The 22,070-nt window shown below is 43.0% G+C and overlaps 1 protein-coding gene across 12 annotated transcripts in view; it reads left to right on the plus strand.

Annotated features, from left to right (window-relative positions):
• ABLIM3 (actin binding LIM protein family member 3) overlaps positions 1–22,070 on the plus strand; it is a 196,378-nt gene that overhangs the window by 54,136 nt on the left and 120,172 nt on the right. The window lies entirely within an intron of this gene.

Consider the following 22,070-nt stretch of genomic DNA (forward strand, 5'->3'; position numbering starts at 1 on the left):
AACTATAATAGAACAGTATCCAGAATATGCAAAAGCAAACACATACAAAGAAATATAAGTTCCTAATGCACAGTCTGACTAAACAAACTGTTCCCTATGCTAAATTCCCTTTTCCTTGAACTCACCCAATTCCTGGTGAGAAGCAAGCTTCCTGCAATCCTTTCTTTTAAGGAACTACAGAGTTATTCCATGAGAGAAACCCCCATGCTGGCTTTGACCATGAGGCAGTAAAACTCAGTTGCCCCTCACTAAGCCCTTCCACACACGCTTCTCTTCAACAAAGACTCTGAGAGTAAAAGGCAGAGGAAAAACTGGTCTCTGGGGCCCTCCGGTGGCTGTTCAATGCCAACCGCTGCGTACCATGTAGCGGATTAAAGCCTTTCCCTCATGAGTTCCTTTTGGAGCTCCTCACAATCTCTTTTGGATTTCACCACCCTAAATAGTTTAGTGCCATCTGCAAACCACTTCACTGATTATTCTCTCACAACCAACTTCTAAATAATTTATGAATAAGTTAAAGAGCACTGGTCCCAGTACAGATCCCCACTTCTTATTTCCCTCCAGAAAATTTATTTCAGAACCTTTCGCTTCCAATTTATTTCAGAACCTTTCTATTTGCTAGATCTTTAAAAGGTGATAGATGATACGCGTCTGGATTCTATAACCAGCTTTTGAATGCACAATGTCATAAAGTAGAATATTTGTTCTCGCCGTTTCAGCCTATATGGGACATCCCTGTTCTTCCATGGCAGCACTTAATAACCACATTTTCTCTTTCAGCTAGTCAATCTATATTCAAGTAACATAATGTTCTATATTTCTTTTGAATAGTCCATAAATGGAATCTTCCATGTTGATGACATAACTACCATATGCTTCAGCAAATGTAATAGGTCTGTAAGACGGCTAGGGCAGGGGTTGGAGACTAGAATGTGCCCATATGACAAACCACAGATAGACACATTGAAAATACCCAGGCAGAATGGCCACAATTAAGCTGATTTTCTGCTCTCATTGTTTTTAGCATTTTGACATGCATGCAAAGGACCCTTTTGAATGTTTCCATTATGTCCTTTCTTATCCATGGTGATCTGAAATGCTGTCTTCTCCTTTGAACCCTTCTGCAGATGCTGCTACTTTGTCAAAGCGAGACACAGGGGAGGAGAGCTGGTCTTGTTATAGCAAGCATGAATTGTCCTCTTTGCTAAGCAGGTCCACCTTCATTTACATTTGAATGGGAAGCTATATGTGAGCACTTGTAAGATATTCCCCTTAGGGGATGGGGCTGCTCTGGGAAGAGCATGCAGATGCTTCCAAGTTCCCTCCCTGGCATCTCCAGATATTGCTGGGAGAGACTCCTGCCCTGTAACCTTGGGGAAGCTGCTGCCAGGCTGGGCAGACAATAATGAGCTAGGTGGACCAATGGTCTGACTTTGTTCCCATAACCATTATCAGCCTGTTTGTTCTCCTCTTGCCCCTCCTTGCTCAACCCACCTTTTGCCCATGTGCTAAATGCAATGTTATGAGAGTTGATCTGAGATTGATCTTCAGGTGATCTTCATTCTATTTACCTCCTCACTTTACTGATCTGTTTGTTCCTTTTTCTTTCCAACCACAGCATGTTAACTGCCCTGCTGAAGCAAGGCCTATCTAGTCCAGCATCCTGTTTCCTGCAGTGGTCCACCAGATGACTCTGAGAAGCCCACAGGCAAGAGGGGTGAGGGCACACCCTCTTTCATGCTGTTGCTTCCCTGCAACTGGTATTCAGAGGCTTCTTGCCTCTGAGGCTGGAGGTGGCTTATAACTTAAGAACATAGGAAACTGCCATATATTGAGTCAGACCATAGATCCATCTAGCTCAATATTGTCTACTAGCAGCGGCTTCTCCAGAGTTGTAGGTAGGAATCTCTCTCAGCCCTACCTTGGAGATACCAGGGAGGGAACCTGAAACCTTCTGCTCTTCCCAGAGTGGCTCCATCCCCTAATACGAATATGACAAATATTTATATGCCACTTTTCAACCAAAGTTCCCAAAGCATTTTGCATACAGAAATTAATTAATATTAATTAATTAAATGGCTGCCTGTCCCCAAAGGGCTCACATCTAAAAAAGAAACATAAGGAGGACACCAGCAACAGTCACACTGGAGGGATGCTGTGCTGGGTTTAGATAGGGCCAGTTCCTCTCCCTCTGCTAAATAAAGAGAATCACCACTTTAAAAAGGTGCCTCTCTGCTCAGTTAGCAGGGGTTATTCCTGCTCCCTAAGGAGAATCTCTTATAATGCTCACACATCGTCTCCAATTCATATGCAACCAGGGCAGACCCTGCTTAGCTAAGGGGACAAGTCATGCACAACAACCCTGGGATTGAGGTTAGTTGGAGAAAGACTGATTTACCCATGGCCAGCTTAGCTTCATGGCTGAGCAAGGATTGAAACCTGGGCTTCTCATATTTAAGCCCAACACTCTTGTGGCCATTGCACTCGAACTTTGAGAAAGTATAGAGCAATGGCTAGACTTGGCTAGCAAAATATTCACTTAAGAAGGCAGTCTGTAGTGCTCTTTATTTACATTATACTGACTCAGACATTCAAATTCATCATTTGATGGCTGAATCATAAAGTGATGACTTGTATGTGTCAATCGGCCATCAGAAATCTGAAAAACGTGGACAGAAGTTTCATCTCACCTCATACTGAGTCCTTTGCTATGCATTCAGCTGCCTTCATCTGTCATTCAGTGCACAGTACTCCAATGCAGAGATATCAAGTGATACACATGCACCTGCAGTAGTGGCCGGTGAGGGCAGCGCCAGGCGGGTGGCGAGAAGCACCTTTAAAAATAAAGCAGCAGTTGCTTATCAGCACCTGCAAGGTGCCTCAAGCAGTATTGCTCCTCCTGGAATCCCATGAGAGGCATGGCGCTCCACCTGGCATTCTAGCAGGGCGACGGCATGGTTCTGGCCTCTGCATGTGTGTGGAGGCTGAGCACACACGCAGAGACCAGGGCCATGTGGCCACCACGCCACCCTGCATGGGATTCCACTGCTTGATGCAGCTTGCAGGTGCTGTGCTAACACTGGTAAGCACCTGCTGGTTTATTTTTAAAGGTGCCTCTTGCCATCCCCCACCCCCAGCACTGCCTTCACCGGCCGCTATTGTGCACATGAGAACCAGCCCTCAGGTGGCTTATGAAATGCAAACAGTGTGTTAGGTGCGGAGCAAAGCTTCTGCCTCTTTGTCCCTGCAACTGCCACATGTCTGTTTCTATGAATTAATGCAAGTTTTGATTAGACAGTCATAAATATTGTTTGTTGAAGTGGTGATTTGGATATGAAATTTCCATTTAAGGCCATTTATAGTCTGTTTCTTTCCATCATCTCATATACAGGATTGAAATGTCAGATCTTGCTTTGCTAGGTGAGCAATTCCGCTTTCATCACTCACTTATTAAATGATTTGACACACACTTTGCACTTTCTCCCATGGTGCTGCTGATGCGTAGAGAGGAACCATCTTCTACTCACATTCAAGGTCACCTCATCATCTCATTTCAAATCTGTTTTCAGAGCTCTCATCTGTTGTGCCACCTAGTACCTTAAAACCCATGACACTGAGAATGCTTAAATGGCAGATGTGCTTGTGCCTGGGATGTTTAATTGTCTTGACCTATGATACCCCAGTTTGATGACTGTCACCAGTTGCCTTGAATAGTGACTTGAAACATTCATATGCAGTAGTCAGATTTGGTAGTGGATGAACGGATCCGGTTTTGTAGAAATTGGCTTCCTGCTTAATCATGTTAACTTAGCTTGCAAATGGAGCAGAAACAACTATGTGAAATTTGAATTAATTGTCTCTGTAGGGTGTGGTGATAGGTAAAGTGTCTCAGGCACTTGACTACATTCCTAAAGGTTGTTATGTTCAAAGGTTACTCACTGGTCGTACACTGGCATCTCAGAAGTACATTGGATAGCTGCAGATCATCCACAACTGTGAATAGAAGCCTGATGCATTAAGTTATATATATAGTATTTATTTATTAAGTATGTTTGTATACCACCCAAAACTCACATCTCTGGGTGGTTTACAATAAAACAACACATATTAAGAACAAAGTTAAAATATTAAAACAATTTAAAACAATGATGACTTAAAACATTTAGACTTAAAACTATAAGTTTAATTAAAACTTTGGGTGAATAAATGTGTCTTAACAGCCCTTTTAAAAAGTAGATGAACAGAACAGATACTATAAGCCAGAGAAGCTGACATGCTGCTTAATCATGTGAACTTTGTTTCAGACACCATAGGGACCAGAAAAAGAGCTAGCTCCAGGTTTCAGCCTCCACCCCAGTAAACTGCCTTCCATGAGCCCCCTCCTCATAGCGTAGGCCCCAAGAGTAACTCAGCTTCCGTCATACAGAGCTATGGGGTTGATGGAGGTGATCTCAGAGACCAGCAGTGGGGTCCTTCAGAGTGCTCTGAGCTTTCGGCAGCTGGCCAATGTTACTGATCCTTGATGTTGGCCCTGAACAGGAAGCACAAGAGTCTTGCATGTTTCCATGCTTTCCTATCTCATCCGAATTATAGCGTTAGCATCTCCTTCTTCCATGGGATGTAGCTGCATTGGAAGCTTGTACCTTTTCATGGAGAGATGTGAATATTTTGCTGCTTGTGGATGAGATGGAAAACTACAAAGACAGAATGAGGCACTTCAGTTTCATGATCAAGTCTGAAACTGCCTTCAGTGAACTGGGAAATAGTTTAAGACCGATAGAGGCCACCTTCACACATAATGGGAAGCCATGGGTCCAATGGACCCGCAGTTTGCCCCTATCCACCCCCCCCATGCTCCCAGATGATGTTATCAGGTGTCTGGGAGACTGTGGGTGGGGATTGACTCTGTGGACTTCCTCCTTCCTATAAAGGACACCTGCAGCAGGCAATCGGGGACAGAAAGAGAGAGGAGCTTCCTACCCTCACTTCTGGTTCCAAACAGTGGCAGCCTTTGGACAACATGGCGCTGTTTCCTAAAAGCAGTTATTGCTAGTGAAACTGAAGAGTAACCAAGAGTATACATTCCAGTTTGTGGCTGGGAACCTTGGGTAACTTTTGGAATGGAACCGAGGGTTCCCACATTCAGTCAACCCCAAACCCCAACCTCTTGCATGGTTGCCTCCGGTTTTGCGTGATGCCCAAAGGCAGCCTTTGCAGGGGAGTAGCTAGGGGAGAGGTGGCCCGTGTTTGCTGCTCTCTCCAGCAGCCCCTCTGAGTGAGGGAGATAGTGATAATGAATAGGGAGTGGTGGAGCTGGGGGCCCTCAGAAGCTGGGGGCCCGGGTTTCTTGAACCCATTCGCTCAATTATAGCGACACCCCTGGGCCTTTGTCTTGCATTTGCATAGGAGAAACAGGAAGTGAGCATATGTCCCTCGGCATTTCCAAATGTTATGAACAAAGTTGAAAAAGTTGTGTACACAACATTTCCAAATGTTATGTACTAGGCCATTTCATTAAATTAATGACTTTGTCCATTGGATATTGTACAAACTCAGTGAACTCGAAGAGCTAGGAAGATGTTAAGTGGTTCTGAAGCTTACGTGATGGCCCATATGCTGATCTAAGCCTGGGGAATGTTAAAAATGAATGAATGACTGGATTCTTAGTTTGCGTCATTGGTTTGCCCAATCTTATGGTTCAGATTCATTTGCAGTAGTTCATACTGTAACTTTGAGGAGGCACTGCCCTGTTTCCAGGAGAAAGTCCCTCTGCCTTACTTTCATTTGTAGTTTATGGTGACTTGAAACTTCTCCATGAAATCAAGGGATATCATATCACAATTTGCATTGAAAAGAGTTGAGAAAGGCAAAACAGATGAATAATAAATTGTCATGAGGGCCTATACAAACCAGAGGACTGGTCATGCTCATAAATATGGCCTGAGAAATGTGAAAGCCTGGTCTAATCAGCTATGATCTCCACTAGCTTGTGTGAAAAGGCACAATTAATTGATGTGAGAATGCACTATTTATTTATTTAATGTATATACCACCTGATGTGTGTATCTCTAGGCAGTGTACACAATATAAACAAAAAATATAGAACAGAGTAAAACAAAACAATTTCACAGAATAAAAAAGTTAAAACAACTTCATAGGATAAAAACAATTAAACAGTTCAAAATTAATTTAAATTTTCTCTGCCTGAGAAAACAGGTGTGTCTTGAGGGTCTTCCTAAAAGCAAGCAAAGGTGGAGATGCTCTTATTTTACAGCGACCATATTCCAAAGCCCCGGGACAGCCACAAAGAAGGTGCGGTCCTGAGTCATCACCAAACCAGTTGGTTGCAACCGTAACGGGACCTCCCCAAATTATCTTAATAGGCGGCAAGGTTCATGACAAAGAAGGCATTCTCTTAAGTATCCTGGACCCAAGCTGTTGAGGGCATTCTAGGTAATAACCAGCACTTTGTATTTCATTTGGAAAGATATCAGCAGCCCATGGAATTATTTTAAAATCGGTCATATAGTGCCTTTGGATTGTCCCATAGACCAGTCTGGCTGCCACATTCTGTACCAATTGTAGTTCCTGGACTACATGCAAAGGCATCCCCATGGAGAGGTAATTACAGTAGTTGAGTCTGGAAGTTACCAGCATATGCACTGCTGTTTTAAGGCCATTTACCTCCAGAAATGGGCATAGCTGGCATATCAGCTGAAGCTGATAAAAAGTTCTCCTGGCCTCAGCCTGAGAAACCAGAGCGAGTATGGGCTTCAGGAGCATTCTGCTTAATGAAGCACTCTGCTACATATCTGATCTTTTACGGGGAGTGTAATCCTATCCAGAACAGGCAGATCTAAACCATCTCTCGGGTCCTGACCCTTCACAGTCAGTAAAGGTAAAGTGTGCATTCAAGTTGATTTCGACTCCTGGCGCCCACAGAGCCCTGTGGTTTTCTTTGGTAGGAGGGGCTTACCATTGCCTCCTCCTGCGCAATGTGAGATGATGCCTTTCAGCATCTTCCTATATTGCTGCTGCCCGATATAGTACCAGTGGGGATTCAAACTGGCAACCTTCTGCTTGTTAGTCATGCATTTCCCCACTCTGCCACGTAAGGTGACTCCCGCAGTCAGTACCTCTATCTTATTTGGATTAAACTTCAGTTTGTTATCCCTCATCCAGCTCTGTTACTGCCTCTAGGCAGGCATTTATGGAAGTTAGGCCATTTCCTGATTATGTTGATATGGAGAAATAGATTTGGATGTCATCAGCATATTGATAACACCCTGCACCAAACCCCCTGATGATCTCTCCCAGCGGTTTCATGATTAATTGTTTTGAGGGGACTGTTAAAAATGCTATTAGCTGCTCTGAGGTTATGGAACAGAGCAGGATGCAAATCAAATAAATCCAATCCAATCAGATAACTGCTGGGTGCCTCTTCTTTAAGAGGCAATCCCAGAAAGTCTCAGGATAAGAGTGACCATGTGAAGAAGTGGAGGACAGTTTCACCTTTGCAGCAGAGGTCTGTGTGAGTGCAGGAGACTGAATGATCTCATTGAGGGGCATTGATCTCATTGAAATGTCCTAGGTCCAGATGCACTCAAGTCTTCAGAGATGATCCTCAGATAATTTGTAATTGTTTCTTCACTCATCTAAGGGGTATTTGTTTTGGTTTGCCTTTTTGTCCTGAGCCTTTCTAGTGAATTGTAAGCAATAAATAATTGAGTTGAGAAGTATGGTGTTTGCAGCTGTACTTCCGTATCTAATAAAGAGAAGGAACATATCTATCAGATTTAAGTTATCACTAATAAGAAAGTAGGAGTGAAGGAATCTGAAAGTACTTCCAGGTGATGGTTTATCCGATGATGAAAACTGTTACGGGAATTATCCACAGTGCCCAGATCATGTTCTCTGATTCCATGCCTTCTTTTCAGGATCCATGAAACACCCCTTTCTTTTCAAATCACTTTCCCCCTTCATTTGAAAGCTTTAGCAGGGAAACTTGTACAATAAGCAAATGTGCAGACGGATCATAGGACAACTGAGGAGAGTAGATTTCCATGTAAGTGGTTGACAGGCTTGACTCCCAAGGCCATACCCAACTCCCCCACCCTTCCTGCACCTGAGCCTTTTCTACTTTGCCACTTGACATCTCTGGTCATTACTCTTTGCAGTCCTATTTTAAGCAGAGGCCATGTTGTTGTTGTTGTTTGTTTATTTAAACGTCAACTCTCATTCTTGTTCACTCAGAAATAAATCTCACAACTCTTTATTGGGCTTCCTCCTAAGAAGAGGAGGAGAGGAGAATAATGAGTTTTGGGGCCAAGCTGTGCATTCATTTTGATTGCTAATTGGAGATTTTTTAAAAAATAATAATATTAGCCATCAATTCCTCTTTTTTAAATTTGCCTTTAGGGAAATAAGCTTTTGTCTCCACCACCACCACCACCACCCGCTGCCCAATCATTGTTACAGCACTTTGTTCAGTGATGCAGAGAATCGGGACCACTCTAAACCACTTCAGAGTGGCATTAGAAACATTGTTCCTGTACGACTGCTCAGATTGTTGTTGTTTTGGTTTAAATGGCAAACAGTCAAGCCTCAAAGTGTGCCTTTACAGAAATCCTGCACCTATCAGCCTGAAATTCAGATGGTATAATAACCTCACAAGGGTGTACCATGCTTGCAATTTCCATCCCACTCTGACATGAAACAATTTATCAGCACTTTAGTGATTTTCCATTACAGCCTATGGTAGAAGCATCAGGGAATGAGTTGAGGACAGCCAAGTGTAGCAGCAGCAGCCTCCATAGCCGCCTCCTCATGCTGCAACGTGTAACTTTTCCACCTCTTCCTTCTCCTCTGCTCCAACAGCACAATATATGCGTGTTTACTTACATGAAAGTTCCACTAAATTCAATGGGACTTACTCCCATGGAAGTGTGAATAAGACTGTAGCCAAGTAATTTAAATGGGATAATCAGGCAGGAAGAAAGGGGAACAATTTAGTGGGATTTCAGAAAGTCATTTCTTACATTATCAGCAATGATGTCCAGAGAACCAAGAGACACTGGTTTCGTGCATTCTAAGCTCCATGGATGTCTTGGCAGAAGTGGAGGGGGGAATGCTGCTGAAGTTCCGTACGCTGGAGGTGTGTTGAGCCAGAAGTTTGCAACGTACAATAAGAAGATTGCAAAATACAATCTCGGTGGCAACATGGGGACAATGGGAGGCACAGAAAACCATCTGTCAACCTTCTGCTCCCTAGAGTGGATGGAAAATGGAATCATGAATATAAAAAAGAAAAGTGTGGGTACTGCTGTGTGTGAAAGCTCCATTTCTCCTCCAGTTCAAGTTGGAATGCTAAGGAAGTGAGTGAAAAAAAGCCCTATATGGAAATATGACGATGCAGTGTGAGTGTGAGAAGTCATGGACTGTTTGTTTCCTAGGAAGGCAACTGTCTATGTGCTGGGTGAGATTTGGTTGTCTCCTCAGACATGAAAGCGTCCTTTAAAACCTTGTGCAAAGCTTGCTAAACATGACATTCATTTTCTCATCTGCCAGCTCTTCCTTGGCAGATTACAGGGCAAGGGACTAGCCGCTGAACTCCTTGAGATCTGCTGTTGACTCACTCTATGGTTTCTGTTTTTTCCCCTTTGGCTTTGCTCACAAAGCTTTAGATCCTTCACTGGTTAAACTGAGTAAGCCAACAAATACAAATTCAGTGGGAAATGCTGGAATAGTCTTACTGAATCAGTTTTGCAGAGCTCAGCCCACTGTCTTATCAAGGGTATGGCTTACAAACACTGAGCCTTGGGATCAGAGCACAGCTGTATTTGGGAGCTACCTCTTTGTCCATTTTCTCTCCTTTGGTAATTCTTTGAAAAAGAGTCATTTCTGGCACAACTGCGGTAGGAGCAATCGTCCATCTTTAACTACCGTTTCATCAGGGACTGTAAGCCATCAAAAGTTCAGAGCTCTTCAAGGGAAAATGAAAGATGCAATTCTCCACTCCCCACACTCCTTTTAGCATAATACACTGTTTATTTTTATTTTTAACAGCTTGGGCAATACTTTTGAGTGGAAACAGATGTAACAATGAAATTCCATCTTCAGCCACTCAGTGGGATTCTGTTTCCAACTTCATTAAATAAACCCTTCCCCAGTCCCAATATGCTGATCTTGGAACACAATGCAGTTCCATTCTTTGGGGAACTGCATTGTACCCCATAGTTCTCCCCGTATGAGGGAGGCAACAAGAGGAATTTGGGAGAAAGGAACACCGATGAACAATATAATAAGAGCCAGTGGGATGTAGAATCATGGACTATGACAACAAAATCCTATGTTCAAACTCCTCTCCCAGATACGATGCTTGCTGGATGCTTGGGTGACCCTATGACGCTTGGGTGACCCTGAGCCAATCACGGTTTCTATTCTACCTCAGAATTTAATGGTGAGGATAAAATGGAGAAGGCGCTGGAGAACATTTTATGACACCCTGAAGACCTTGGAGGAAGGGTGAGATAAAAATGTAAGAAATACATTCATAGTGTGATCCATGATTATTGCAGAGGGGCACTACTAGCACCTTCTTCTAATACTGCATTGCATTTCAATTTAGACATAGAACAATCCTACAGGTGAAACTCGGAAAATTAGAATATTGTGCAAAAGTCCATTAATTTCAGTAATGCAAATTAAAAGGTGAAACTGATATATGAGACAGACGCATTACATGCAAAGCGAGATAAGTCAAGCCTTAATTTGTTATAATTGTGATGATCATGGCGTACAGCTCATGAAAACCCCAAATCCACAATCTCAGAAAATTAGAATATTACATGGAACCAAGAAGACAAGGATTGAAGAATAGAACAATATCGGACCTCTGAAAAGTATACAGTGTACTGTGCTTGACTGGCCAGCAAACTCGCCTGACCTGACCCCATAGAGAATCTATGGGTCATTGCCAAGAGAAGGATGAGAGACATGAGACCAAACAATGCAGAATTGCTGAAGGCCGCTAATGAAACATCCTGGTCTTCCATAATACCTCATCAGTGCCACAGGCTGATAGCATCCATGCCACGCCGCATTGAGGCAGTAATTGCTGCAAAAGGGGCCCAAACCAAGTACTGAATACATATGCATGCTTATACTTTTCAGAGATCCGATATTGTTCTATTCTTCAATCCTTGTCTTCTTGGTTCCATGTAATATTCTAATTTTCTGAGATTGTGGATTTGGGGTTTTCATGAGCTGTACGCCATGATCATCACAATTATAACAAATTAAGGCTTGACTTATCTCTCTTTGCATGTAATGCGTCTGTCTCATATATCAGTTTCACCTTTTAATTTGCATTACTGAAATTAATGGACTTTTGCACAATATTCTAATTTTCCGAGTTTCACCTGTATTGTCTGTAGTGGATTTACTTGCCCCATTGAATTGCTTTGCCAGATCAGAATGAAGGAGCAGTTTCATTCATGAATAAAACGGCTCTGCTGTATCATCCTTTAATTATTCCTTTTTAAAATTAGACCTGAAGACAAGTTTAGAGAGAATTCTAAGGCATATTTTCCCCCTCAAATGTGCAAAAAAATTATTATTATATTTTCCCAGTTAGATTTCCTCTCATTTGTTGTGGCAGTTAGGAATGTTATTAAAAAACAAGGTATAAAAACATTGCATTTTGCAAGTTAATGTACATTTTGATTGGAATTACCAGATGAGTTGTCCCTGAGAAGTGGAATGGCTCCATACCAATGTGAAATGACGGCAGCTGCTGCTATGGAAAAATATTCAAGTGGACTGATTCACAGGGTATTCCCATGCAAATATTATGCACCAACATGGGGAGTGTAGCCAGCTGGCCTACAAGTAGAGTTTGTAATGTTTGGATCAGCCCTTTCACAGATCCTGGAGTGGATTCCAGCATAGAGGCAATTCAAAAGAGAAAACGCTTACATTGTAGTCATGAGTTGGCCACATGGGGAAGCTTACAAGTCAGGGACAATGTTTCTGGCCTGGCTTTGTGAGCTAATTTAGAGCATCAGAGTGCATGTTATGGATGTCGCATGGAGGCCATTTAAGCTGCTTTGTGCGGTAGCTCATGTGGTGAGCAGTTCATATGCAGCACCCCCAACATGTGAGTCATTATAAACAATGATCTCCCCCTGCATGCCCCTCCCCATGTCTGTAATGGCATGGATAAAATAGACTGAGCCCCATGGTGGTCAGTCTAGTTTCTTGACTGTAAAGCACCATAAGAAGTGGTTTAATGGCTTCCATGTGAAGTACACCAGCCCACAGGTACTCAGACTGAGGTGGTACATTTGTCTCACAGGTCTGTACTACCTCAGCTTTCTTATAAGGACGCACTTGCTTTGAAAGCTGTGTGGAAGTTGTGTTAACCTACTGCTCTGTTATGATTTCTGCCTGTGTGACTAGCTATTCTGTTTAGGTAGGTTTCTTTCCATGATCCAGTATTCAAGAAAATGTACCAAGGCTTTGTACTGGACCCAACAGGTATCCTGAGAAGATCTAGATTAATTTAACTGGATTTTTATCCCCAGTGCCCCATGACATCTAACACAAATATCTACAATTCTACATTTTTAAAAAGGGGAAAGAAAAAGAAGAATGACACAGATCTTTCCTCTAAGCATTCCATAAGCAGCTTCCAAATAACCAGTGCCCTTAAGCAGGAACCCTTCCTTAGGTTCCTTCAGAGCAGGGGATAGTTGTGCTGTGAGGCCATGCCAGCTCTAGTTATCTGTTGGCTGTCTGGTTGATGGGTGGGAGCAGGTTGTCCTTTCTCCTTGCTGGTAAAGATCTAGTTGGGCTGTTGGTACAGTATACTGTGACCTGGGACATTAAAGTTACATCTGCTTTGGCCTTATAAGCATCTAGCCCCAATCTCATCTCCTAGTCCCCTAGTACACTGAAACACATTACTGGCTGCCACCCCACCTCTCCTTTTGGCCCTCTTTCTATGGATCAGGCGAAAGAGCTAAAGCCACATAAGACCATGTAAGAGCTAAAAGCCAAGCTTAGAATGTTTGCTGTTGGCAGGTCACCCAACTAAGATACAGGGATTGTATTAATCTCACGATTCTGCACATAGAAACTGGAAGCCCTTCTGGATCAGCAGAGAGTGGCCCATCTACATCACAAATTAATGCACTCAAAGCAATACTGGGCACATGGGACTATGTGTACCATCATAATGCAGGCTTGTGATGTAGTGCAGATTCTCCAAATGCTGGCTACTATGTTTGTCAGGCAACGTCAGGCTAGGTTGATGTTTCAGATGATTCTTTGGCAAGCCTGCACAGCTTGAGATTCACTGAGCTGGAAGCAGTGCGCCAGCTATTTATGGCAGCCAACCAGGAGCTTGATACACCTGTTTTTGCTGCCTGCCTCTGCAAAAATGAGAGGGGTTAGCAAAACATATAAAAGTAGGAAGCTGCTTTACACTGAATCAGACGATTGGCCCATCTGGCTCAGTATTGTCTACACTAATTGGCAGGAGCTCTCTGGGGTTTTCAACAGGAGGCTTTCTCGGGTTTTGGGGGGAGATGCCACTGGCACCTTTTGAATATGCTTTATCATTGAACTATAGCCACAAATGACTGAACACCCAGCAAGCTGTTGTACTATATGGCTAGACTAGTAGCATAGAGAGGGCATAGGCAGCCCATGTTCAGGCCGCCCACTCCCCCAACCCAGTGCCCCCTCCCCGTGTCATCCCTTCTCTTTCCACCACACATGCTGGGTGCCCCTTCTCTCCCCGTCACACACGATGGCAGCAGCAGTGGCGGCTGAATGTCAGGTTGGTCTCTCAGGGAGGCAGCCACTGCTGTGCATGGCAGGGAGAAGAGGGGTGCTGGGGGGCCACCACCAGGTGCCCATCTCAGCGAGTGTGGTGGCCCCAATGGCAGCTGTGCACGGGTTCTTGAAACTCATGCGCACAATTACAGCTCCATCTCTGGGCTAGACACGTCACAAGCTGTGCAGGTAATGATCCAAACTTTAAACATGTGATGGTGGCTATTGTGTTTGGTTTTTTAAAAATTCCATACATAGCTGGATTCCCCTTATCCCTAATTACAGATCAGGACCCCAGCATGAGAGAGTGGGTTTAACCCTCTGTACTCACTAATGGTCCAGATCCAGATCAGGGGCCTCTGTGGCTGTCCTGAAGGAAAGGTTCCATTGGCACCAACGGGAGCCTTTCCGCATGCAAATAGCAACCATAGATTAATATCATCAATGAGTAAATGGGTCATTAAGCAAACAAACAAACAAAGCTGAGCCACTCTAGTCCTCTGTGGCTTAATCCTGAGTCCTTTTCTCATCCTTCATGTAGCAGAATTCTGTGTGTGTGTGTGTGCGCGCGCGCGCGCTCATTCCTAACTTTATTAAGGTGGTGGCTTGACTGTTTGCTTCTCTCAGAGTTTCCATTGTCCCCTTGTGAAATGATGACCATGATGGAGAGAGATGGGGATCATTTTTCATGGAAATTATCCCTTCCGCAACATTGATTAGAGACTCTTGGAAGGCCTAGAATATGACCTTCACCTCTTTTATGAGGTTTGTACTCCTTTCCTTCTACTCCTGACTCAAGCAAGTGCTCCAATTCACTTGAAAGAAAATAAAATCAATAATATGAGCAGCACATTGTAAGCAACACTATGACGACAAAGCTGCATGTTCAGCTCAGTGACTGAAGCAACTTTCCAGGAACCAACATGCTTTTTCCCCAGAGGTGAGGGTACCAGTTTACAGTAGCCAAAATGTGCTCAGCAGTCTAGTAACCTTACAACAATGCACTTGATTGACGGTATAACAAGCAATCGTCACCAATGCACCAGGTCTGAAACAATTCTATAATATTATTATTCAGTGACAGTCCAACAATAACTATGTTGTGGAAAGCCAGAGCAGTCGGTGAAAAACAGATTAAACAGAACTACTGGCTGCCTAGTGGATTAGCGAGTTGTTGTACAGATACGTTGAAAGCATATTTTATTGTGTTGAATCACAGTATAAAAAGTCAATTTAAAAGTTTCTTTCAGTGGTTATTTCTGAGCTACATCTGTTATTGAAGGAGTAACAAACTCATTGGTGTTTTAGATAGCTTGGTCTGACAGTACTGTTCATGGGGAGTTTGGTATCCCAGTGAGGACCTCTGTACACCGAGTTTCTGGATGGTAGATGGAGACAGTGTGGGCTTCAACAATTATATTTGGAGCTTTAGTCAAATTAACATCCTTCCAATGACTGTGGGGAAGATAGCATTAATAAACACCCAGCAATGCTTCACCAGGAGGTTTTACGCACAGCAGTTTTACTGCAAGGTTTTTGCTTTTAGCTTGAATCTCCTCCAGAATGGAGGGTGCAAGTACACATATCGGCCAGATTACCCCTGAAGTCCCTGCGACTTATCGAGGAACAGTCCACACATGCAATTCGGGTTTTCCACTGCACCAGAGCATAGCCTGATTTATCTCCGGAGTAAAAAACTCCACTATTTTTATCAGTTTTTAAAGACAGTTTTAAGTTTGCAGTAAAGCCTCCCGGTAAACCCGAAGTAAAATCTGCTGTGTGTAAAACTTCATGCAATATCTTCTGCAAGATTTAGGATTAGGAACAAGAGTTCTCCATAGACAGCAATTCACTCTTGAATTATTGCTGAAGAGAAGACCATTGGCCAGCAACAGCCATCTTTCATGGAGATGTGAATTATGCTAGAGATAAATGTATCTACTTTGGGGCAAACCTTTCTGCTTGCTATAAGGATCCTTGGTGATGGCTTTGATCCTGAGGCCTTTCTTTCCCTTGGATTGTAAGAATTCTGGCCAACTTCCAGACTAATGAAGCACATGTTCATTGATGCTGTGCGCATACAGGGGAGAGGAGATTTTAGTTGATCTCACCTTCCTTCTGTGATCACAGCTGATTGTGATCCCTGAAAATATATTCCTGAGGGTCATACAGTCTTCAGGGACATATTTTCAGGAGTCATAGCTTACTACAGAGGAAAGGGGAGATTGACAAAAATTGCCCCATGTAGCACATGTTATGCATTCATTGCACCAGTGTTTCTTTAGTCTGAACGTTGACTTCTGATATTAAATCTTTGGGGAAATCTTTTGATACTGATTTAGAGCAGATAGAATAGAGCAGTTATCATCCTTGAAGTCTGGAAAACCTCTGGCGCCCTATTAGATCATGTTGAAACAATCCATACAGAGTGCATGATTAGCCCTATTCACATATTATGTTCAATCCTATACAATCTGTGTGCAGCATATGCATGAACAGATCTGCATGCATGTACGCTTGTTCACATATTATGTTCACTGCCTGGAGATTTCTATATCAGGCAGTATAGAAATACAACAAACAAACAAACACGCAACACACACACACACACACACACACACACACACACACACACACACACACTGACTGCATTCACCCACCATGCAGAACTGCAGATCCAATGTACCCACAGTTCTGCTCCCCCCGTCACTCTCCTGTCTCATTACAGGGAAAGCGTACTCTCTGCAGTCAGCGAGGCCGCAGAGAGGAGGGAGAACTGGCTGTGCAGGCTTCCTTCTTGCTTGAAGGACAGCCCACACAGCCAATCAGGGAGGGAGAGAGGGAGGAGCTTTCTCTCTTAACTCCAGCCCAGCCCAGTATAACCTCCAGTGCTGCATTCGGATGAAAATGAAGCTCCCTGGACTTTCAGTTTGGAGCAGCAAAACTCACTACAAACTGAAGGTTCAAATTAGAGTCTCAGGAGTGAAATCTCAGGTTGAAGAATGGATGAGTTGCATGTGTTCAGATGTAACAGTAAGGAAATCGCAGGTCCCTGCAACTCCGGTCCTCATTACGTGCAAATGTGGCCATTATGTTCAGCACACTATCTCTACTCTACATCTGAGATGGCCTTTACCAAGGTTCACATGTTAATGTGTATAGACACCTATACACATAATTCAGAGTAATGTCTGAATAAGTCTATGGAATTTCATCTACCAATGCAGCCTTGGGTTCATGGGTGTAGCTACAATTGAACAAGCACGGGACAAATGTCCCTGGGCCCCCGAGGAAGAGCACCTGCTGGCCGGGTGCTTTGCCCCTTTTGCCTTTCTGAAGAAGAAGGCAGGGGTGGGGACCTCTTCACTTTCTGTCCCAGGGCTCAATTCAACCTTGCTACACCCCTGCCGGGGTTAGAAACTAGCAGAGGAGATAGTGACACATATACCATTTTTAGAGTTCACCAGCTTCATCTCACCATTAATGCTATACATCCCATTGTTAGCTACTGGCTAGGGCTAGATTTAAAGTAGCCCAATATTTTTAGGACAGCAGCTGTCTTCAGGCCCTTCTCCATCTTTCAGATGTTAGTTGCACCCTAGATTAATAAGCAGAGCAGCTTTCTTTTAAGTGCTGCTATTTTGAGATACATTCATCAATCAAACTTCATGCTGGAATTGGGTGTGTAGTTCAGAGCACTAACTAAGCAATACTCCTAGCTGTGCTTTGAAGAGTGGAACTGTGGAAAGCTCTTGGCTGAAGTCCCAAGGCTGCTTAAAGGCACCGTGAGTTTAAAGAATGCATGTTGAAGGATTATCTTGGGAATCCCTCAGCCACCACATGAAGACATGCTAAGCAGTATACAGAATGACTACACAGAAGCAGTACTTAAAATATGGGGACATTACATGTTTTCCATGTGCATGGTGTGCAGATGTGGTACATCTGCATAAAAGCTGCTCAGCACCTATTTTCAGCATGTGCATTTAATAGCTGCTTACTTCTCATCAGAGAGAGACAATGCTGCAGGAATTTGTCCTGCTCTTTACCCATCAGGAGATGGACTGTATGATCCAATAAGGCTCTCCGGTGCTGCATGAAAGTTAACTCATGAGGCAGACTCAGTGCTTGAATTACAGAGGGGAGAAATAAGAGGGCTTTAATTAAACCCACAAGCCCCAAGCCCTACTCCCCTCAATGTTAGTCAAAATTAGAACCCACTGAAAACAGTAGCTAGGAGGTGCCTCACAAAAGGAAAAGATACTACCCCCCTGGTAATTCAAGCACAGGTTAGGTCCATGAGCCTTGATCCAAATATAGCATGAATGCCTCCATTTTAGCATACAACTGGTTTCTATTTTTCCAGAATAATTGTATCTATTTACTTGAATCAAGCATTTATCTCCCCCTCATTCCAGTTGTCTTGCAGTGCTGTCAACAAGTACAATATTGCATATATCCTCTTCTAGTTGTCCTGCAGTATCAGCCTTCTGTGGAAATGCCTTGATACTCTGGGTAGCAGATCCAACATAATGCAGTGTGCATATGTCACATACTGGCTGTGCACCTACACGTGTGACCCTTCACACATTACAATAAGACTTAATTAGTTCTTTTAACAGAATTTGTTTCATATCCTCTGGTCATATTATTTCCTTGACAAAATAATTAGGGCTGTGTTGAATCAGTCTCTGTGTGTGTGTGCATGTGCCATGTGCTCGTACACATGTGGTTTTTACAAACATTTTGGAAATATAAAAAGATGTCCCATTTCAGTAATTTTTCAAAGATTGCACTGAAAAGTGGTTGCTCATTCTGAGTAAAGGAAATGCTCCCTAAATGTGCTTCTTTTGTCTTCACTGATGTCAGAAGACAGGCAAGTTCAATTGGCTATGTATCATTATGACATCCTCTTGTTCATTTGATACCCTTGATTGATTGTGATCACCATTGTAACTGTTGCATTTCCCTCACTCTCAAGTGGCTTAATTTGCCCTCATTAATGTCAGGACATAAGCAAATCTGCTTGGCTATGTAGCATTGTGAAATCATCCATTTCAGTATATATGATCCTCAGTTGACACACTGCTCATGCTACTAAATAACGAAGAAAGGAACACAGTAATTAGAATAAAAATGGTGCCAAAGTAGCAGTAGTGTGGTACACAGACTTGAAAAAGGTTGAACATTTTTATAATTAAGGGGAATTTATTCCCATTGAGAGTACTTCTTTCACCCTGCAAATTTAAACAAGCACACCGACTGATAGTCCTATATACATTATAATGGTTTCCTAACATTTCCTCTCCTTTCTTACATTTTCTGAAGAGCTAAGCTAGTCTTGAAACACTAGCCCTAAAACTGAAGATAGCACTTCAAAGAATTCCTCTTTCCTATTTCAATATATGTTCTACAGCCACGAGGACTAGAAAGTTGCATTCTCTCAAATTAAAGCTTGGTTTCATTTAGATTAGAGTAAAGATTAGAGTAAGGTTAAAGTAAATCCAGGATGTGACTATAACCCTGACTGTCTTGAAGTGCCTGAAGTGAACTCCTGCAGTCTTTCCCAAAGGCAAGTGAATGGGATTATCTTGCAAATGCCAGCAGCGTGGAGGAGTTGTTTGTTGATCTTCATGCTAAAGATGAACCCCACCCAGTTTGTATCCCACTCTAGGGCTTGGCTTGGAGACAGCAGCAATCATTTCCTGCAGAAATTGCAAGCAGCTGTTTGTCCCCACCACCACCGCCCTTACTCTGCTTTCACCCAACTCTGAAGTTCTAGAGAGCTACTGGGTGTGGAATCTGTTTTGAGATTTGTCTCCTGTTCTTCCAGGACACACATGGTCACAGCTGCACACATATATGGATGCTTGTATCCAGGCACATGTGCTGACACAGCTGCACACAGCTGCATGTACATGGTCCTACAGACCTGCCTCTCCCACCCAGTTACATCCTGTCCAGCTAGATCATATCAGATGGCCCTTTTGTCGGTCCCTGATTTCTGAGAGGTTCGGGGCTCTAGGACCCGTGAAAGGCTTTTTCAGTTGCTGCCCCACTCCTTTGGAACTCTCTCCCCTTTCAGATTCATTTAGCCCCTTCTTCAAATCTCTATTGAAGACTTTTCTTTTTCACCAGGCTTTTGCCCTGTAGTTTACTTTATTTGTTTTTTGTTAGCTACTTTAGTTTTTAATTTAGAATGTAATTTTTAATGTTGCCTTGTTTGCATCTTTTTGTACACTGCCCAGAATCTTGGGACTGGGTGGTATATTAAATGTTTCTAATAAATAAATAAATGTCCATAGACATGGAATCTGCACAGATGTGCACATGTTGACGTTAAGGTAATTCCTGTTCGGAAAAAGGTTACAGGCTATGCGGAACTGTACCACTCCTTCCAAGGAGTTTTTTCAAAGAAAGAATTGCAGCAGAAGTGAAACAGAACCCTTTAGGGCCATACTGTAGATTGCTCTTTGTACAAGCACATATAGGAACTTGGTTTGATGCAAAACGAGCAGACCAGAATCCCTCTCCCTTTTACTTTCAATATTGTAATCTCTAGAATACAGTACAAGCTAAGAAACGAGGCAAACACAGGGGAAGGCAATGCCCCTGCAAAGTAACGCAACACCATGTGTATCAGCCAAGCACAAACATAAGCACAGTTTTAAACTTACATGTCTGCTGCACATGCATCCTGTACCAGGCAGCAGTGGAGTGTTCCCGGCAGGGATCTTTTGCTGGAAAGCAAAGATATTAACAGCATCTCCCGAGAGAAGCCTGCATTGTGGAAGCTAGTCCTGAAATACAGAGCTTGCCAGGTGGCAGAACGCCCTGAGCCACCATTACACTTTCTATCCCATTTGCTTCTTCATTTATTTAGTTGTTTTGGTGAGCCACTGCCAGGGTCTTTGATTAAAGAGGGAAATGCACCATGCTGACAAGTCAAGTGGCTCTCTCAAGGTGGTAGAGGCAGCGGCAGCGGCAGCAGCAGCAGCAGTCCTTATTCAAATCTCACCAAACTGACTGCCCGATCTCCTTCTATCCTGGATCTTTTGAACCTGACCTGATTCCTTAGGGACAGAAGAATTCTTAGCTATGTTTAAAGGCCCCAGTTCTCACAGAGCCAGGTGTGAATTTGGTTTAGATACATTTTGATCTGGCCTCTTCTAGCCTATGTATTGTGGTGCAGGCAGTGGCTTATGCAGGGCTGAGAGGCCAGCCCCTTTACCTAGAAAGCGGGGCAGAGCTGGCTGTCTCTGCCTGCAAGATAATATTCCCTTTATCTTAGTATTAAATCTGGTTGGGCCCTGTGGCTTATAGGCCCTAAAGAATGCAATGAATTTATCTGATCACATTTGTAAACAAAGGCTCAAAACAATGCTTAAAGGCTGGAAATGTTTAAGACTAGTGCCGGTTTGAATCCCCGCTAGTATGTTTCCCAGATTATTTTCCCAGACTATGGGAAACACCTATATCAGGCAGCAGCGGTATAGGAAGATGCTGAAAGACATCATCTCATACTGCATGGGAGATGGCAATGGGAAACCCCTCCTGTATTCTACCAAAAGACAACAACATGGCTCTGTGGTTGCCAGGAGTCAACACTGACTCGACAGCACACTTTATAAACGTGAGCTAAGCACCTCATAATTGTCTTCTGGCTGTTTTTGCTCATTGTTTTAATGGATGGCTTTAATCACTGTTGTTTTTATTTAGTTAGTTTTTCTATTCCCGATCTTTAATTTTTTTGTGAACCCCTTTGAATCCTTTGCGGGAAAGGGGAGATACATTAAAACAAACAAAAGCAAACAAACAAATCTCTAACATCTACTTGCAAGACTAGATCTGAGCTAACAAGCATCTCTGGTTTTGCAAAGTTTACTCTGTCTGATCTGCAAATTAGTTGAGGTCTTGTAATGCACTGATCTATAAGCTCAGGTTCTACAAGGCCTATTAATTTCCAAGACATCAAAGCAGAACACTTTGCCACACAGCTCAGCTCCTTGTTAAGCTACTTATTGTACAAAGCAGTTGTGCTTCATGGCAGAGTGATTTGTTTAAATGTTAAAAATCTCCAATCGTAGTTTAACTACCAGTTACTTTAAAATTTACTAAATAAAGTGACTAGAATAAAAACAAAACCAAGGTTCAGAGCAGAAGTGATTTTCGAGGGGAGAAGAGATCAACCATAAAAGTATTCTGCCCAGAGTAGAAGATTGTATGTCTGC

This window comes from Hemicordylus capensis, chromosome 2, assembly GCF_027244095.1.
Source record: "Hemicordylus capensis ecotype Gifberg chromosome 2, rHemCap1.1.pri, whole genome shotgun sequence".
Classification (NCBI taxonomy): domain Eukaryota; kingdom Metazoa; phylum Chordata; class Lepidosauria; order Squamata; family Cordylidae; genus Hemicordylus; species Hemicordylus capensis.